The sequence below is a fragment of the Rhinopithecus bieti genome, unplaced genomic scaffold (assembly GCF_001698545.2).
Source record: "Rhinopithecus bieti isolate Rb0 unplaced genomic scaffold, ASM169854v2 scaffold_31548, whole genome shotgun sequence".
NCBI lineage: Eukaryota > Metazoa > Chordata > Mammalia > Primates > Cercopithecidae > Rhinopithecus > Rhinopithecus bieti.
This window is the reverse complement of record NW_016814470.1, coordinates 2,795,994-2,813,057: the sequence shown is the minus strand read 5'-3', so window position 1 is coordinate 2,813,057 and position 17,064 is coordinate 2,795,994. Positions and strand designations below refer to the sequence as shown.

General features: G+C 50.3%; 1 protein-coding gene across 1 annotated transcript in view; it reads left to right on the top strand.

Moving 5' to 3' along the window:
• Window positions 1-17,064, top strand: part of CORO2B (coronin 2B) — a 151,000-nt gene that overhangs the window by 47,927 nt on the left and 86,009 nt on the right. The gene's annotated exons all lie outside the window — the stretch shown is intronic.

Below are 17,064 nucleotides of genomic sequence, written 5' to 3'. Positions count from 1 at the left end.
AGGGGAGGAGGGAGCAAGAGACTCAGAGTCTTCCCGGGAATCACTGCTTCTAGAGCAGTGGTTTTTCATTCTCACTGTGGGGAGCTCAAGAATACAGAGGCTAGGCCGGGCGCGGTGGCTCAAGCCTGTAATCCCAGCACTTTGGGAGGCCGAGACGGGCGGATCACGAGGTCAGCAGATCGAGACCATCCTGGCTAACATGGTGAAACCCCGTCTCTACTAAAAAATACAAAACCTAGCCGGGCGAGGTGGTGGGCGCCTGTAGTCCCAGCTACTCGGGAGGCTGAGGCAGGAGAATGGCGTAAACCCGGGAGGCGGAGCTTGCAGTGGGCTGAGATCCGGCCACTGCACTCCAGCCCAGGTGACAGAGCGAGACTATGTCTCAAAAAAAAAAAAAAAAAAAAAAAAAAAAAAGAGAATACAGAGGCTCAGGCCCCATCATCAAGTCCATTTTGTTGGCTGGGGAGAGACCCAGGTGTCAGTACTTATGAAAAAGCATGTCTGCGGGCAAATTTAAGCAGTAAGGGCTGAGAACCACTGCTCCAGAGAGGCCAGGAGGTCTGGTCAGAGGCTGAGGCCCCAGCCCCCAGGCACCTCTCCCTGCCAGTTTCCCTGGGGAAGTCATGAGTTTGAAGAGTAGACAGAGGTCAGGTGTCATCACTGAGTCACTCCTCAATGGCCAATGAGAGTACAAAGGGTAGCTCTGAGCACAGGATGTGTAGTGAGACTCCTGGGTTTAGCTCCCAGTCCCACCACTGCCAACTGGGGGTCCTTAGCAAGGTACTTACCTTTTTTCTGCCTGTTTCTACATCTGCAAAATGGGCACAATAATGTCAGATTCATGAGGATAAGGAGGACCAAATTAGGTAATTCCTATAAGCTGCTTCTAAATGCATTACCTATAAAATTTTATTTTTACTTGTTTATTTGTTTTACTTTACATTTGTGTATTCATTATTGTATTGCTCTTGTGCTGGTCTCATATGAGAGATTCAGAAATGACTAAGACATCATCCCAACCATCAAGGAGTTTGGAGTTAGACCTGAACACAGGAAAAGCAATGCACCAGGGCAGGGCAGCTTGCCCTCAGTGCCCAAGAGTGGTTTATGGACCTTCAAATGCAGATGGGTCCCCAGGAAGAAAGAGTGTATTGGTGGGGGGTGTTCAGGGAAGGTGTGTGTTGGGAGAGAGATGAGTAAAATTCCAGGGTGCAGAGAGAAGAGGGCAGGCATCTCTTTGCAGTGTCTTGGGGTTGGGGAGGTGGAGGTAACCATGTGCCTGGGACAATAAGGAGAGCCTGGCTATAGCATAAGGAGCTTGTGGGAGAGGAGACTCTGCATCATGGTGGAGTGAGAGGCACTGTGACAAGTGTGGTCTTCATCTGCAGGATGGGATGGGGAGATGTGAGCATGAAATGGCTTCTGCTCTGAGCCTCTACAATTATATTAGGTGACTCAGTTATTTGCTGTGCTGAATTTTGCAGGGGCAGCCTCATCTGCCTCTGCTTACCCCTGCCATAGACCCTCAGGCTTACGGGTACAGCCTCCTTTCTGCCCCACACAACCTGGTGTATCCCCATGTCCACGCCTCCCCATATTGTAGCTGACATAACTTGCTGAGCTTCTGGTGTACCAGTTCGATGAGGCTCTGTGCTCAGGGAGTGTGCTCACTCTTACTTCTATACCCCAAATCTTCCCTCCCTACCCCCAAACTGGAAACACAGCCTTCCACAAAGACACCTCCTCCAACCCCACCACCACCCAAACCAGCAACATCAGTGCTGGAGAGAGGAAGAAAAGGGGAAGGGCCAGCATCATTTGGGTGGGGCTTTGCATATATTAGTAATAACAATTACAAATATTCAACAATAATGGTACATTACCATAATGACCAAATCTCCAGTGCCTTCTACGTGCCAAGCACTTAGCAGGCATGACCTCATTTAATTCTCACAGGAGTCACAGAGAAACCCCATAGCCCAGTTAAGCACACACCCTATGGAGTGGAAGGCCTGGGTTTGAATCCTTTCTCTGTCCCTTCTTGCCTGGATGACCTTGGGCAAGTTACTGAATGCCTGTGCCTTAGTTTCCTCCCCTGTGATATGGGGAAGATAATAGCGTCTGCCTCACTGGGTTGTGATGAACACTAAGGAAGGCAGTATTTGCAAAGTGCTTAGAATAGTACCTAACATGTAGCAAGTACAACACTAACTGTCAAATACATTAAAATATGTAACATATCACTTTATCCATTTTATAACAGGGGGATAGAAACAGGTGAGTCAAGGGACTTTACAATAGTTACATGTATTAAGCCCATAGTATGAGCCAAGTAATGTTATAGTCACTGTACATGCATTTTCATTTAATCCCCACATCAGCTCCATGAGGAGGCACCATTATTATCACCACAGTTGATACACAAATGGGGTCCCAAAAGGTAGATCAACTTGCTCACGACAGTAGCTAATAGAGAAAGGCCTTTTCCCAGGGCTTTTCCTGCCTCCTCTGGAGTCTACATGGGCTCACCCAGCCTCTCCATTCATTCCCTGAGGCTAAGCATTGCTGGGTACAAGAGACTTTCTGCTGAGAGGGATGCCCTCAGTTTCCCATGTGATGTGGAAGATAAGGCAAGCTGGGGAAAGGGCAGGATGAGAATGTGGGAGGGAGGGACCACCAGGTCTCCTGGGTCAGATGTGCCATTTGCCTCCAGATGGGGCAGGGAGGAATGAATTGTAATTGGACAGCAGAGATGCTGTGACTTTATTTAGAGTTAGTGGAGGAGAGCCAGGAAGGTGAGGCCAGCAAGGTCTGTTGGGGGAGCCATGGGATCATGCTGGGGAGTGCTGAATGTGTCTTGGAGTTTTGCAAAGTTGTTGCCCCATCAGCGGGGCTGCTCCACATTGGAAATTCTGGAGTAGTTCTGAATGAGTCAATGTCTGAGAAAATCATTTAGTTCAGAAGTTCAGGAGAATAATTGGAAAGACTCCATTGCAGCTCTGCTGTGTACGGTTGTCTGAGTTGTGCCCTGCACAAAGGCACCTGGCAGGGGTAAGTGGGGTCTGAAATCCAGTCCACGTTCCGCTCCCTGAGCCTGGAGCTGATTCTGCTGGAGGAAGAGGCACCTTCCTCTATTCTCACAAAAGTGCCCTGTGGACTGGAGTGGTCCTGACTCGGTGGGAGAGGTGAGGAGAGAGACTTTATCCCCAGAGGTGGATTGACAGAGGCCAGACTATGCCAGTGGTTTCGTACGCAGGCAACCACAGCTTTGACTTTCACAGAAACCAGGAGGGCCCAAACAAAGAGCCCAGGTGCTGGGGAAGAAACGATGTGCAGGGAAAGGCTGCGCACTGAGCAGCTCCCAGGGCCTCCGAATGTCCTTATGAAATGGACAGGGGACCAGCAGGAGGGTCAGTGACAGGAGCAGCCTCAGTGGGGGTCAGATCAGGAGGACCTGGATGAGGCTGAGGCAGAAGCTAATTGAGAACCCTGACCTCATGACTGGGACCCAACTCGCTGTGGAGTCAGGAGCTTGGGCTCTTAAACCAGTGTGTGTATGTGTGTGTGTGTGTGTGTGTGTGTTCGTGCGTGTGTGTGTCTGTGTGTGTTGCGTGCATACACATGCACTACGTCTAAGTGGACACCATGAAAGAAAAGCACACCAGTAGAAAGAGTCCTTTAAAAATCAGGAATCCAAAAAGATAGGTAATGCCCCCGCCAGAGGCACCACTGCCCTGGAGGAGTTGCCTGATGCTGTGTTCTGTCACCCACATTGCCGTTATGTTGGAAGAGAAAAGGGAGGGTGCTGGTGTTTGCTCAGTGCCCACCAGGCACCGTGCCAGATGTTCTGCATCCATTACCTCATTTTCCTCTCCACCCCTCTTCCTCATGGTTTCTGTAGCAATGACATCATTCAGTGGAATAAAGAAAGAAAAAAAGGGAAAAAAATCTCCTTTCAAGGCTCGGCAGTGTTGCTGGACCCAGGGGATGCTGTGTGGGGTGGTCGTGTGCAACAGGCAGTATGAACCTGATTATTGCTCCCCCTGGCCCAGGTGGTCATTGTTATCATCCCCTGAGCTGTGCAACTTTTCCAGCAACTGCATGGCAGGCACAGGCAGCTGCATCAGCACACCCCAAGGAACGGTGCTGAAGGATGAGAGAAAACCTCAAAACGAAATAGTTTTCTTTGTTCCTGGCAGGAGTAGGCCTGCTAGGCTTGGGTGGGGCTCTGTGGTCTCTGGGCCTCCTTAAAATAGCAAAGTTCTTTGCTGTGGGGGGCAGAGAGACCTCATGGGGACAGGTCACAGGCAGTGTCCAAAGACTCAGAGATCTGCTACCCTCTCCCTCTCTTTATTTCCATCAGTTGAAATGCTTTAGGCTGCAAGTAACAAAGAAAGCCAACCAAAACTGACTCAAGCTATAGGATTTTCATGGTTTTTCAAATAAGAGTTGCAGAGGAAGGAGGTCCTAGGTTTGGTTGGTGGCTCCACAGTGTCATCAAGGACCCAGGCCTCTTCTGTGCTTCTGGTCTGTCTTCTCATCATTTTGGCCTTTTGGTTGTAGGTTTGTTACCTCTTGGCCACAAAAATGGGTGCCAGAACGCCAGGATTTACCTCCTCAAATGCAAGCAAAGGCAGGAAGCAAGCAAAGGTGTGTGCCAGTATGCCAAGAAAGAACTTTTCTTATGTCTCTCTTCTTAGTGAGACAAAAATCTTTCTCAGAAGCCCCTAGGGGACTTCCTCCTGTGTCTCACTGGCCAGAACTGGGTCTTGGGCCCTCTCCCAAGGGTGAGGGGTGTTCCTGTGGTTGTGCAGGGCGGTGGTGGGGATGGGGCTGGGAATGGCAGGTATGAGTCCAGTCAGCAGGTCTGCCTGCTCCCTTCTCCAGGAGCTTGTCCCCGTGCTCCCAGGGAACACCTGGATGGCCGGGTTCTGAAGTGGTGAAAGGCCAGTCACTTGCCCATCAGTGGGTTCTGGACAGTCTCCATGTATAGGGCATTGTGAGGAAGACCAAGAGGATGGAGGTTGTCCTGAGAAGGAGACAGTGTTACCCCATTTTATAGATAAGAACTCGAGCTCCAAAAGTTAATGAACTTGTCTAGGGCTTGTTATACATTTTATAATATTTTATAGATGAGAACACAAGCTCCAAAAAGTTAATGAATTTGTCCAATAGATACTTAGTAAGTGGTGGCACTAGGATTTAAACCCATGTCTGTCTGTGAAGCCATCCTGTGTTTGGCCCACTTTGGAACAGTGTCCTCTCTCCTTCCAGAATCTCAGCCAGGAAGTTGGCAACTTTTAGAGTTCCTGTGCATTCCAGCTCTCAGAGCTGACACCAGGGCCCAGCTTACAGCCTCCGGGAGAAGTTAATCTCAACACGTGTAAAGAGAACCAGTCAACCCTGAAGTACACACCAGGTGCCAGGGGGCAGGGTGGCAGCCAGGAAATGCTGCAGGTGTTCAGGGGAGGGTAGGTCCCTGGGGATGGGATGGTCAGAGACCCTGTGGGGCCAATTCATTTACTGCTTGACATCAGTAGCCACACCAGAGAAGGTGCTGACGCCTGCACACAGACAACCCCTCCTGAGTTGCCAGGAGGAGAGGAGGAGATGCTCCTGGCAGTCAGTGTAAACAGGCTGCTGGAATGGCCCCGATGGCCACCAGGGAGGGCCACATGCCACCCCTCAGCGTCGCTGGAGTGGGCTCTCTGTTGGTTGCTAGCAACGGATTCTGTTGACCTTTAGTAATGAGGGAGTCTGAGCTAGAGAGTGACCAGCAGCCAGGCCTCCCAGGCTCTCAGGCCTCAGATGCCTGGAATTTCGGAGCTAGAAGGTACCCAGATTTCCATTATCTTGACTGCCACAGTGGGCTCTCTGGGATGGTGATGTGAGTGCCTCCTGCACTGGCAGCCCCCATGTAGTATAACTCCTTGGGCACTATTCATCCACACGGCCCATCTATGCAGGGTACAGCCCTCAGGTCTTAGCTGGCAGCCCTGACAACTTGGATGTGCAAAGAAGGTACAAGTTTGTTTCCTCTGAAGCTTGTCTGGTGTCATCCAGGAGCCCCACCTGGTAGGTAGCCGTGATAAAACGCATTCAGCTCGGTCCAGTGGAGTTGGTCTGATTCAGTAACTTATGATGTAAAGGCTCACCCTTTGGGGGATAATTTTTGTTGTTGTTGTTGCTGTTGTTGTTATTGTTGTTGTTGTTGTTGTTTGAGACGGAGTCTCGCTGTGTTGCCCAGGCTGGAGTGTAGTGGCGCGATCTTGGCTCACTACAACCTCCACTGCTCCCAGGTTCAAGTGATTCTCCTGCCTCAGCTTCCTGAGTAGCTGGGATTACAGGCATCTACCACCATGCCCAGCTAATTTTTTCTGTATTTTTAGTAGAGATGGGGTTTCACCATGTTGGCCCGGCTGGTTTTGAACTCCTGACCTTAAGGGATCTACCCACCTCAACCTCCCAAAGGGCTAGGATTACAGGCATGAGCCACCGTGCCAGGTGGGGGTAATTTGACATCTGCTTGGATGACTCCAAAGGAATCACCTTTCAGAACTCCTCCTCCCCTGGCCTCTGTGGATAGAGATGGCCTAGGCTCATGCGATTTCAAGGGTTGGAGGAAAAGGGCCCTAGCTCCCCAGTGGACCTTAAACATGTCCTGGCTGATGCCCCTGAGGTGTGGCTGGTCTGTCCTCTCCCAGAGCATTCTTTGGGCATCTCCTGCTGATGTCTGCAGCTGACAAACTCATGCTTCATTTTGTTTTTGGCCCTGATAGCGGGGTGCATCCCCAGCGGGGCCCTGGCTGGCCTTGCAGATTTCAGAACTCAATCTCATTACATCTTGCCCAGGCCTAAACTGTCTCCCTAACAGCCTCTGAGCCCACACCTTGCCCCTGCCCATGCCAACCTCGCACTAGCTGTGGCTCTCAGACCTTCCACACCCTGCTTTGGGGCTGTGCGGAGACTGCTGGGTCCTCTCCACCAGCCAGGCGCCAAAGGAGGCTCAAGGGCATGCTCCAGGCTCTCTGGCCAGACCCCTCACCATCTCATTCAGTGAAGCCAACTTCTGTTTGACCCACTGCCTTAATAGTGTCCTTTCTCCTTCCAGAATCTCAACCAGTAGGTTGGAGAGACACTCCTATGTTCTCAGAGCACCCTCAACACATTTTCCCCTGAGGTTCTGGCCCAAAGTACAGGAACTCCAAGCACACTCGTGAACATCCACGTATCTGTTTCTACTTCCCTTCTCATCCCACAGTCCTGCAGGCTGCAAGGGTGAGACTTCCCCTTCCTCCTGGTGTCCAGCCAGGACCTTCCTGTGATGGAGTCAGCCAGACAGGACTCTTCCTTTGCTAACATGGAGAGACGGGAGTTAAGAAAAGTCCTCTGTCGACAATTCTGTCTCTTAAGATATTTTGTGGCTGCAGAATCCTATCTTGGAAGTCGGAATGTAAATTTTTTTGAGTCCTGCTTTAACAGTCCAAACTCTCCCTGGATAATGGATGTCATTCATTTATTTTGTATTTTTGTAGTTTTTTGGAGGCAGAGTCTTGCTCTGTCATCCAGGCTGGAGTGCAGTGGCATGATCTCGGCTCACTGCATTCTCCATCGCCTGGGTTTAAGTGATTCTCATGCCTCAGCCTCCTGAGTAGCTGGGACTATAGGCGCATGCCAGCATGCTTGCCTAATTTTTTTATTTTTAGTAGAGATGGGGTTTCGCCATGTTGGTCAGGCTGGTCTCAAACTCCTGACCTCAAGTGATCTGCCCGCCTTGGCCCCCCAAAGTGCTGGGATTACAGGCGTGAGCCACCATGCCTGGCCAATAAATGGATGTGATTTAGAGGAACAGCAGGAAGGTCACACCTAGTAAATGCAGAACAGTGCACTAACATTATTTTTAAAATTACAGTGATCCCCTTTACATTCTTCTCTGACCTCTTCTCCGTCTCCCTTCCCTCCGCTTATGGCTTCTGCCTCTGCCACCAACTAGTGGTGCAATGTAGCCCACATTTAAACCCTTCAAGGGGAGGAGCTGGCTGGTTTAGCTGTCACCATTGAGTGTGGATCACTCCTATGGAGCAGAGCTGTGTGCTGGACGGTCACGTGGAATGCTGCGGGACCACCTAGAATGAGGTGGCTTCCCTTGTGAATTGGGGGAACAGAGGGCGTTGTAGGGGAACTGTTGGTCACAGATCCCAAGAAGACTCCTCTTTCCTTGCTGGGTCCTAAATTAACTACTGGATTCTTTTTACAAGGCAGTGAGTGAGAGGTGGAGAACATCATGAGACAGTTATCATGGATGTTTTCAAACAAAAACCCATTGATTTCCTCAGTAACATTAAGTTTCATTAAAAAAACAAGTTTCTGCTCTAGTTTCTAGACCCTCAGCTGGTGAGGCCCCTTGAATTGTTTCCAAAGTCCTAGAGGAAATAGTTACTCCTACACACACACACAGACACACACACACACACACACACACACACTCCTTGGGGACAGCGCAGGGTGGACAGTGCAAAGGGTTTATCTCCAAATAAGCTCTGTGCATGGGGCCTGGGATCTATTTATTTATGGGCAAGTTGATTTATTACCCCTTTTTATACCCAAAATGATTAGCAGTAATATAAAGAACTTCAGCGTCTTCTTTCTCATTTGGGGCACTGAGAGACAGGCTTCTTTTTATTTGAACAGAGATACTACGACAGAGCCAGCAGATGGTCCTTCTCTTCCACGCCGTCCCCTGGCTGTAATGTAGATAGATTATCTCTTGGGAAGGGGAAGGCCCATCGCCAGTTACCATATTCCCGTGGGGACAGTTTATCAGTCCATCTTTTTCTGCACTGGCAGGTGACAGGGAGCAAGGTCTTGGTCTGTGGACCAGGAACCAGGCCAGGCACTCTGAACACGGGATCCCAGTTATCCTGAGAGTTGGTCAGGGCATGTCACAGGCAGGGAGCCTCGGCAGTGGCAGCTATGCCTGGCATCTCCCCAGCTCAGCCTTTAGCCTTGACTATGAAACAGCCTTTTAAAAAAGTTGCTCAGCCTCACCTACCAAGAGGCCGGAGGCCATGAAGGAGGGTGTGAGAAGCAGGACCTGCCGTGGAAAGAGAATAGGGCTGAAAACCAGAAGTCCTGGGTTGAATTCCACCAGCCCTTATTAAGCACTTGCCGTGTGCACGATCTTGTGCATGACATTCTAGAAATACAGAAGAAAGCCCTCGAGGGATGCATTAGGCCCAGCTCTTTTACTCACTCGCTGGCCGGCAGGGTGGTTGTCAAGGGCAAACCCAAAGCACTTTTGAAGGTGCAGATTGATTGGTAAAATAATCTTTGTTGAGCAGTCATGGTTAGCAAAGCACGTTCACACACAGTATTATTTCACTAGATCCTCCTAACCATCCTAGGAAAAATATGAATTATATCCATTTTTCTGATGGAGGAACTGGGAGGTAAAGGGACAGATGCAAAGTCACAGAGCTGAAGCTTCAGAGGGCCCGGTGCTCCTTGCAGTGCCGCTCAAGGACCAAAGTCTGGTTCCGGGACCAGTAGCTTCACCATCACCTGGCAGTGAGTTAGGGATGCAGATTCTCGGGCCCCACCCTCGACTTCCTGAATCAGAAACAAGGGGCCTCAGCAATCTGTGTTTTCACAAGCCCACCGGGTAACTGTGATGCACGTGCAAGTTTGAGAAGCACTGGGCTGGAGAGTGATTCTCAATTTAATCATCTATGTGAACCACCTGGACTACACCGTGTTCAACCGTAGATTCTGATTTGAGTCAAGGGTGGGGCCTGGGATTCTCCATTTCTAACCAGCTTCCAGGTAGCTATTGGTCCACAGGCGGTCCATTGGACAGCAAAGATCCCAAGCAGGAATCACCTGGTGGGCTTGGTTAAAATGCACATTCCCTAGCTTATTCCCACGATGTGTGATTCTGCAGGCTGGAAGTGGGGCCCAGGAGCCTGCATTTCTACAAACACTTCAGGTGATTCTGAGGCAGATGACTTGGGGCTCACACTCCAAGGACCTGTCCCCTGGAGCTCGAGCTTGCAGACCATCCATGCTGGCCTCATTTTCAAAGGTTTTCCACCTTCACTCCTCTCCCCACTGGACTTGAACCACCCATTTGATCTCCTGCCAGACTTTGGGCTGAGGGGGTGCAAGTTGGAGGCCATCTCTGAGCCAGCAGGGCCCTCAGTTCCTCAAAATAGGTCAGGAGTCTGGCACAGACCAGCCTCAGTGGCTGCAAATAGAAACCATCTGTTGGGCCTGTGTTTTGAGCTCCACCGCCCCTCTCTGCCTGGTCAGAGAAACACAGAACTCAGAACCTCAATGGAGCATGGATCCTTCCCAGCAGGCCTGGGTTCTGCTCTGCCACTGCCTGCCCGGATAGACTCCCATGGGATCTGCCTGCAGGGAAGAGGTGGCGGCACCAGATTCTACCACCCCAGGGCAGGAAGCTTGCAGTGTGGACCGGCCATCCAGAGACAATACTGTGTGACCTTGGACGAGTCGCTCCTCCTCTCTGGGTCTATGAAATGAGAGGCTGGATTTAGTGGACCTGAGTCCTTTTCTGCTCTGACAGGATACGGTTCCTTCAAAACCTTTTTGTGTCAGGACCACATGGAGAAAAAGTTAGGCCCAGAGGAGGCAGACATTTCCTTTTCCTGGCTCTCTGCGCAGAGTGAATATTGTGGGATCTGGTCCTGTGAACATGGAGATGGACGAGGTTCCCGATCTGGAGCTCCAAAGGGACTTTTGTAGGCCCTGAGGCAAAGACTTGGGTTGCTCTTCCTTGTCCCTGCCCTCCAATTTCTTCCCTCACTCGTATATTTTGTAATCATTTATCAAGATGATGTTAGGCCCAATGGGAAGCCTGGAAAAATAGGAGGAATGAGGTGCAGTTCCTGCCCTCAACAACAGCCAGGATAGTTGGGGAGCAGACAAGTAAAGGAGAGACCTCGGTGACAGCTCTGAATCAGATCCCAGCTCCTCCACTTCAGTGACTTGGACAAACCCAGTCACGTCTGGAAATGGGGATAATAATTGTACTTATTTCTCAGGGTTATTTTAAGGATTGGAGGATATAATGAATGTAAGATGCTCAGCTCATCATGAGCACTAAACACATGTTGGTTGTTGTCAGTGTGGTGAACCAGGAGCAAGGGGAGCACAGCATGAAATCTGGGGGCCTCGGGAAAGACTTCCCAGTGACCGTCTTGGGGGAGGTGGGAAGCTGTCTTGAAGAGACTGAGGTAGAGGAGGCTACAGCCTTACATGTCCGGCCTTGTTCACCAGAGCAGGAAAGGCTGCAGGGATTCGGGCAGAGGCCTGGTACAGAATAGACCGTGTCTCTGGCTGGGCTTGCACTGGGTGGTGGATGCATGCTGCATAAACCTCCCCTCTAGAGACTGTTGAGAAGGCGCCATCCCAGCCCTGCCTGTTCCCACTTGGCTTTGATCCACTCCCTGATGGCATGAGGGAGGCAGGACAGAGCTGGGTGGTGAGGAGGAATTCCCATTTCCTGGGAGAGAAGAATGAGGGGCTTGCCCGAGAGGCCCTCTGAGTTGATGGGAGAACTGGTCTGGAACCCAAGAATTCCATGTTTGCCAGAGATGCAGAGAAAGACAGTGGAGTGACTCCAAATTACAGCCTTCCTAAGTCCCTGTACACCCCACCCAGGAACTTCCAGGAGTGGAGGTTTGGACTGATTCTTTTCTTTCAGGATTTAGGACTTTTAGTAGCTAACTGATGACTTTTAGGAGCTAATTGATGTCTTTTCTCCCAGTGCTGTCCAATGGAACACACTGCAGTGATGGAAATGCTCTGTAATCTCTGCTGTCCCATATGGTAGCCACTAGCCATATGTGCCTATTGAGCTCTTGATATGTGGTTACTCTGAGGAGGAATTTTCCATTTAATTTTAATTAATCTGAATTTAAACAGCTGCATGTGGCTGGTAGCTACCATATAGGACAGTGCAGTTTTAGCCTACTCTAAGGGACACAGGCAAGAGGAGATACTCCCAAATGTTGGTTCCACAGATACATGCCTTCATAACACATTTCCCAGATGATTCTGATGCATAACCAAGTTTGGAAATGGTCAGGGCAGGGGTCTGAGAGATGCTGTGCTGAGGGAAATGGCACAGTTCATGCATCTCCCATTGTCTGTTTGGCTTTCTCATTTTACAGAGGAGGACACTGAAGCTTGAAGTCCACTGGGAATTACTGCCCAGGCTGGCGAGCCCCTCGGGACTGTGGGCTGGTTCCCTCTGCTCCCTCCAGTTTGGAAATATTCACTGTGTTCTTCCTGTGTGTCCAACCTTCCTGGGTGGAGGAGGAACAGATGATCAGCTCTTGCTCACAACCCAGAATGCTGTGGATGAGATGGAGCTGTTGATAGCAGTGTCTTCCTTCATGACAGTGCCACATTATTTTCTCTTGTGTTCTCATGTTCCATCCTCATACAGATTCCAGGACCCAGGTCAGTTGATACTCACATATCACAGAAGAGGACACTGAGCCCGGAGAAGGAAGGTGGCTTGTCCCAGGTCACACAGCTAGTGACCAAACAAGATGGAAAGTGCCAGTCTTTCTCTGACAGCACATGACCCGGGAATGGCTCTGTCATATATCGTGATGGGCTGCCCCATGGGAGCTACCAGGGCAGATCTGAGAGGTCTCCTGGGCTCCCCACATTACACAGCTCTTTTCCAGGGGGCTTACTCCCAGCCCTTTGATATGAATGTAGCCACATTGCCCCTTCACCTGAGTCAGAAACTAAAAAAAAGTGCTCTCTTACATTTTTGTGTTCCAGTTAAAAACTAAATTTTGCTCATGTCATCATCTAGAAAATGCACCCACTGGCCACAATAAATCATTTTTGAGATCCGAGGACAGGATACAATTTGCTTCCATGTGGAGTATACATAGTGATTATCTCAGAAGAGAAAAAAAGCTATCCTACATTTCTTGAGAGGCTATAAGGGCCATTTAGCTGCAAAATGAATACTTCTTCCTTCCGGGCCCTCCCCATCTGGGAGGGAGACCAGGATGGCCCTGGGCCCAGGGAGAGGCTGCCAGGGAGCAGGCCCAGCAACTGTGCACATCTGGAATCCAGAACCTCTCCCTCCCTCTCCTGACCCTCAGACCAGCCCAGCCCAGCCCTGTCCTCCTCCTCCTGGCAAAGCCTGACCTTCCCAAGTAAACATTTGATTATTTGAAGTCAGAGACTCTCCCTCACAGGAGGAGAGAGGGTAGAGCTAGTGTTTAGCAAGCACCCATCCTGGGCCAGACACTTTGCCAAGGAATTTGTATTTGGTCACTTCATTGTATCCAGTGAGCTGGATGACATTATTCTCATTTTAAGAAAACTGATATTCAGACAGGTTGAGTAGGTAGTCCAAAGTCGTACAACTAACAAGTAGCAGAGCCAAGATAGAAACCACTGGATTCTTTCTGACTCCTAAAACCCTCCCTGCTATACAGTTTCTTTACACTTTTGTGTAGGGGCCTGGATTTATGGAGTTATTGGGGAGGGGTAAGAGTTGAGGTGGAGAGGCTGAAGGAGGAGAAGATGTGTGTTGTATTGGAAAGAGAAGTAGACTAAGAGTCAGAAGTTCTTGGCTGAAGTCTTGGCTACACCATTTTGATAGCTTGTGACTTTGGACAAGTCTCTTAACTCCTCCATTAGCCACACAGACACTCTATGTTGTAAATGGGGTTATAGCACCTGCCTAGCTCTGCCTGCTGGACAGCAGCGGGGCTGACTGAGGTGGTGTCTGGAGAGGATCATGACTGTGGGTGGGCTTTTCAGGGTGGTTCTACAGGCACTGATCCCTTGCTGATTCTGTGCTGTCAACAGCAAGGGACTCACTAGGCCTCAGCCTGACAGCAGTACTGGGTTCCGAGGTGTCGGTATTCTGGTGACAGGGAGCCTATTGGAGACAGGGCTGCATGACCAGAAGGAAGAACGTGGTAGAGGAAGGGCTCATGAGGTAGGGTAAGGACCAGACCCTCATCCTGTGGGCAAGGCAGCACATCAGCCTGAAAATAAAATGCAAAACCTCAGCAGGCTGAAGTCACAGCCCTAGGGTGAGTTCCCTGAAGGAGGCACCTCCTTGGGCCTGACCTTGGCTCTTGCCCCCCTACCGTACTGAGAGGTGATTCAGCCAGAGTCACTATGAGGCTTAGCTATAAGGGAGCCCTGAACCAGGCATGGAGTCAGGTGGGGCTGTGCAGGGGCCAGAAGTTGGATGATCTGGTAACTTACAATCCAGTAACTGGAGACAGAAAACATGCATATCTAAAGCTTGAAATAAGTGCCAAGCATTAATCAGCTCTGTGGGACGCCCTAAGAGGAGGTGGCTATTGCCATGTAAGAGCTGTTGTCATTCAGGGTCACAGCAACCCAACTGGGGTAGGGAAATATAGAGGAGGAAGACCCCCAGCCAGGGAGGGTGGTAGAACCAGCATGGTAGACCTCAAAGCTCCTCTCTGTTCCAACATCATGTGTTTAATAAAGTACAGGAACTCTATTATCTCAGGGCTGGAAGGTGATCTAGTTCCACTCAGTAATCCACATCGTCCTTGGTCAGAGGTCGTCCACTTAAATCTTGAAACCCCCCCTTCCCCCCAGAGATAGGAAGCTCATTACCTATCAAGGTAGCTTCTTTTTCCAAGTTAGGCAGCTCTAACCATTAAGGACATCCTTTCTTTTACGGAGTTCAAAACCAATCTTGAAAACCAATCTCAAAACCAATATGTCCCAATCTTGTGTCTTGTGCTCATTTGTCCTAAAAGATTCAGAGAGAGTGTGTTCTGCTTTCACTAGAACCAGTCGGGGGGAATCTATCAGTATCTGGGCAGGGCTTCAGGGGTAAAGGCAAAGGGCCAGATTTTCAGGTCACCTCTTGACCGCCCCCACTGATTTCCCTTTGAGGTCTCGGCAGGGATGAGGTTAGCCCCTTAGTAATGCAGATCCTTCTGCAGACACCCAGCTTTGGCCTACAGTGTGTACTGGTGCCTGGCTTGGCCTTCCAGCCTCTGTCCATCACCTTCCAGAACAAACCCTTGGCACTGGCCAGGTGGCCTCCTCACTGCCACCAGCCAGACCAAGTGTGTGCTTACACATTCCCTCTGCCCTCCCCTCTCCTTTCTCATGCTCTACCAAAGCCAAGTAACTAATAATGGAGACATTGTAACCTGAATCAAATCAAGGCCTTAGACCTAACTCTTAAAGTTTACAAGGGATACAGGAACAACCTTAGCAATGCCCTGAAGCATCATGAGACAAATCTTTGGAACGTTTTATAAGACGACTGAGCTGGTATCTTTCAAAAGGCAATGCCATTTAAAAAAAAAAAAAAAAACATGGTGCTAGGAGTATTTTAGGTTAAAGAAGGCAAAAGAGAATTCACAACCAAATGCAACAGGGGAACCTAGGATTCACTGAATCTTAGTTCAGAACTAAAATAGCTGTAGAAGGTATTTGGGGGAAATGTAAACACGGACTGGGCATTACATGGTATTGAGGAATGGTCAGTTTTCTTGGATGCGATGATGGTGATGTGCTAAGGAAATTGCCCTCCTTTGTAGGAAATGCTTAAGGAAGCAATAAGGAGGCAGGAGTCATGATTTTTGCAAGTTCTTTTCCCATAATTCCACAGAAGTAGAAAGAAAGAGAAGGGATGGGGTAGAGGGGGAGGAGCAGCTGGTGCTTGAAGCAGCAAAGTGTCTTTCCCAAGGTCAGTAGGAGTCTGAATGGGGAGCGGAGCCAGGACTGCAGACTCCCAGCTCAGGGTCCTGTGTGAACACCTGTGCATAGGTTCACGTGGAGTGGAGTTCCAGGCCCAGGGATGTAGAGCCATTGATCAATAGCAGCCCCTGACCTCCCTTCCCCTGGCCCTTCCAAAGGCCCAGCAGAGAGAATCTCCATGGAGATCCAGCCCCAGCCTACCAGCCACGGTGGAGAGGCCAGCCCAGGCTTGCTGAGAGACAGACACTCTCCATTCTTCCCAGGAAGCAGGCCTGCCTCATTCTAGGGCCTGCCCAGGCCCATCCCCGGGGAATATGCTCAGTGGGAGAACATGCCTGCTCACCCTGAGCCTGAGCGCTGTGGTCCCCTGGGATGCAGCATCCAGTTCAGAAGTGCTAGCTGGGCTGTGGGGGCAACAGGAGATGGGTAAGGAGTCATTCAAGAAGACCACAAGTGTGCACACCAGAGCCTTCACCACAGATGCTTCCTTCCTGTGTCCACATCCTGAGGACTGGGGAGATGAGGAGATGGGAGAGAGAGGAAAGAAGGGCAGAGAGTGGGAGGAAGCAGAAGGAGCAGGGAAAAGGAGAAGGGGGAGGGTGGACGAGGAAGGGGTGAAGTCAGATGGGAAAACAGGCACAGAAACTGCGGGCCGCTGAGCGCTCCACCTGAGGAACCTGGGGTACTTGTGGACCTTGCCTGGTGGGCTCAGGAGAGCCTCTCAGGTCAGCATGTCCTGTGCTGGGCACATGGCAAGCAGCTTGGCATTGGCTTCTACCAAGCCCTTGGAGGTGATGGGGATGATTAGCCACCTTTATTTTATTTTATTTATTTATTTATTTTGAGACAGCGTTCAGCACTGTCGCCCAGGCGGGTAGTGCAGTGGTGCAACTCAGCTCACTGCAACCTCCACCTCCCAGGCTCAAGCCATCCTCCCACCTCAGCCTCCCAAGTAGCCGAGACTATAGTTGCATAGTACTATGCCTGGCTAACTTTGTATGTTTTTGGTAGAGACAGAGTTTTGCCATGTTGCTCAGGTTAGTGTCTCCAGCTCCTGGGTTCAAGCGATCTGTCCTCCTCAGCCCCCCAAGGTGCTGGGATTACAGGAGTGACTCACCTCACCCAGCCTAGCCTTTTTTTTTTTTTTTTTTTTTTTTTTGAGACAGAGTCTCATTCTGTTGCCCAGGCTGGAGTGCAGTGGTGCAATCTCGGCTCACTGCAACCTCTGCTACCCGGGTTCAAGCAGTTCTCCTGCCTCAGCCTCCCAAGTAGCTGGGATTACAGGTGCTTCCCACCATGCCCGCT